At 44.7% G+C, this 3,004-nt stretch overlaps 1 pseudogene; it reads right to left on the bottom strand.

The window, feature by feature from the left end:
* Positions 1 to 512: 512 nt before the first annotated feature.
* On the bottom strand, positions 513 to 1,086 carry LOC120880951 (annotated as a pseudogene).
* Positions 1,087 to 3,004: the final 1,918 nt, after the last annotated feature.

The following is a 3,004-nucleotide window of genomic DNA, read 5'->3' as shown; positions in this document are numbered from 1 at the left end:
TTTGCTTATATGCAAAATCTAAAACACGACTCAGGTGACTTTCTCGATGAAACAGAAACAGACTCACAGACACAGAGAACAGGCTTGTGGCTGCCAGGGGTGCGGGTGGGGAGGGGCGGGTTGTTGGTTTGGGTTAGCAGGTGCAAAACTGGTATAAAGAGAATGGACAAACAACAAGGTCCTACTGTAGAGCACAGGACTGTATTCAATATCCTGGGATAAACCATCATGGAAAGGAATATGAAAAACAGCAGCAAGTAACACAACATTGGAAATCAACATTATGCCAATAAAACAAACTAAAAAATAACAGATCATCTTCGTAATAAATTGGTTTAGGTTCTTGAGTCAGCTTCTAGTAATCGGCAACTGCATATTTTGTAGGAAGTATAACAGAATATGGCATTACAGTTTTATAAATTACCATGTACTTAAGACAATACACACATTTTTAACAGTAATTTAAAGCTTATTCCAGCTATAACACAGGTTACTCTGACTTTAAGGCAGCATCACAGGGCATACATCTGAGTCCGTTCTCAAGACGTTCTCTTGTACTTATCTCTGCTTTAAAGATCCCTGCAGCCTCTGGCACCAGAGGGTCATCTGGGCCTGGATCACATAGCCAAGAACAAATGGATAGAAGAATCTTAGAAACAGTTAAAGCAAGAGACCGCTGTGATTGCAGGAAAGTGTTCGTGGCTCAGTGGTGGCTGACTCTGTGTGACCCCATGGACTATAGGCTGTCCCTGGGACTCTCTAGACAAGAATACTGAAGTGGATAGCCATTCCTCTTTCCAGGGGATCTTTCTGACCCAGGGATCGAACCCAGCTCTCCAGCATCTCCTGCACTGGCAGCAGATTCTTTACCATCTGAGCACCAGAGAAGCACTATATAAAGCTGTCATTACTGTTTATATTCGGATGATAAATTCTTGTAGTAAATGCAACCTTAGATGGTTTGAAGGGATAGTCTGTAGGAAAATTGATTGTTAAAAAGAATACACCACCTTGACGCAGGCTGTCACCAGGTCCCATGATTGTGGCGTGCCAGTGAGACATGTCAGCCCCAACTGGACCTGCAGAGCCTTGTGCTGGTGTGAACAGACAGTGCTTCATCACTTTTCTATGACATGCAAACAGCCACAAGATGGTTGAATTTCTCAGTGATAGTGATTCATGTCAGGAAATGTGAGCACTGCTTATTTTCATACAATTATGAGAATAGAATATTTGGAACCTATTACTTTGCCGACTAAGGTCTGTCTCGTCAAGGCTATGGTTTTTCCTGTGATCACGTATGGATGTGAGAGTTGGACTGTGAAGAAGGCTGAGCACTGAAGAATTGATGCTTTTGAACTGTGCTGTTGGAGAAGACTCTTGAGAGTCCCTTGGACTGCAAGGAGATCCAACCAGTCCATTCTGAAGGAGATCAGCCTGGGATTTCTTTGGAAGGAATGATGCTGAAGCTGAAGCTCCAGTACTTTGGCCACCTCATGTGAAGAGTTGACTCACTGGAAAAGACTCTGATGCTGGGAGGGATTGGGGGCAGGAGGAGAAGGGGATGACCAGGGATGAGATGGCTGGATGGCATCATGGACTCGATGGACGTGAGTCTGAGTGAACTCCGGGAAATGATGATGGACAGGGAGGCCTGGCGTGCTGCGACTCATCGGGTCTCGAAGAGTCGGACACGACTGAGCGACTGAACTGAACTGAACTGAACTGAAGCATATTTTGGCAATTTTCTTTTAAAAGCTATCAAAGGGTATGTACGCAATACTGTGAAACACTGAATTCTTTTGATTAAAGAATTTCTAAAATAATATTGAAGTAAAAAATTATTTAGCACATCTTTACTAAGGGTAATATACAAACACTTCAGTTTTTAAAATCGACCTTCTAATTATTTCTATTTGCACCAATAAAATATTTGGGTTATCTGATGTGAACAGACAGCTCATTGAAAAAGTCCCTGACGCTGGGAAAGATTGAGGGCGAAAGGAGGAGAAGAAGGCATCAGGGGATGAGATGGCTGGACAGCATCACCGATGCAATGAACACGAATTTGGGCAAACTCTGGGAGATGGGGACAGAGAGGCCTGGCATGTTGCAGTCCACGGGGTCGCAAAGGGTCAGACACAACTGGATGACCAAACAACAACAGTATAAACTATATTCTACACAAACATAGATACATATAAATATGTATTTAGTCTATTATATGTATAAAATAAATGTATAACTCATTTATATGTATAAAATATATGTATATGCATCCAATATATGTATAAAAACTATTTTCAGGAGAAAAATATAGTATGAGTTTCTCAAATCATTTTAAGTACAATTTTAAAGTCTAGACTGTTACTTTTGAGAAAAAAACTAAGAGAATAAGAGGTACAAACCTCCCCATAAAAATCTAGGGAGTTCCCTGGGGGTCTAGTGGTTAAGACTCAGAGCTTTTACCACTGTGGCCCCAGGTTCAATACCTGGTCAGGGAAATAAGATCCCAAAAGCTGAGAGGCAAAAAAAAAAAAAAAAAAAAAAGGTTAAAAATCTAAGGAGAAACGCCTCCCTGTGCTCCTAAATAAAAGCCTGTGGAGGAGACATGGAGTGCGGGGGTAGGCAGGATGGACCTGGAGGAGGAGACACCGTCCTCCCAAGGAGCCCAGACCGAAGCGGGGTGGCTGCCCTTGCAGCGCCCGGGCGGACGCGCGCTCGGGAAGACCCGGCCTGACCCAGACGCGGAGAGCCGCTCTGACGCCGCCCTTCCCGCCCGCATCCCGGGGGACGCACCGCCATCTAGCGGCCGCGGGCCGACTCCTGCCCCCGGCTTCTCCCGGGGCCTCGGGGCCTCCCTCTGCAGGAAGAGCCACGGCCCGGAGGTGCGGGAGGTTTGAGGTCACAACACTGGAAAGAAAATGAAGTTGGAATTAGCCCTCCAGAGATTTCGCTTCTGAAAAACAGCCATCCAAAGCGCCCAGCACCTATAAAAAATGTT

The sequence above is a fragment of the Oryx dammah genome, unplaced genomic scaffold (assembly GCF_014754425.2).
Source record: "Oryx dammah isolate SB20612 unplaced genomic scaffold, SCBI_Odam_1.1 HiC_scaffold_22, whole genome shotgun sequence".
NCBI lineage: Eukaryota > Metazoa > Chordata > Mammalia > Artiodactyla > Bovidae > Oryx > Oryx dammah.
The sequence above is the reverse complement of the archived record's forward strand: the minus strand, read 5'-3'. Positions and strand labels throughout refer to the sequence as shown.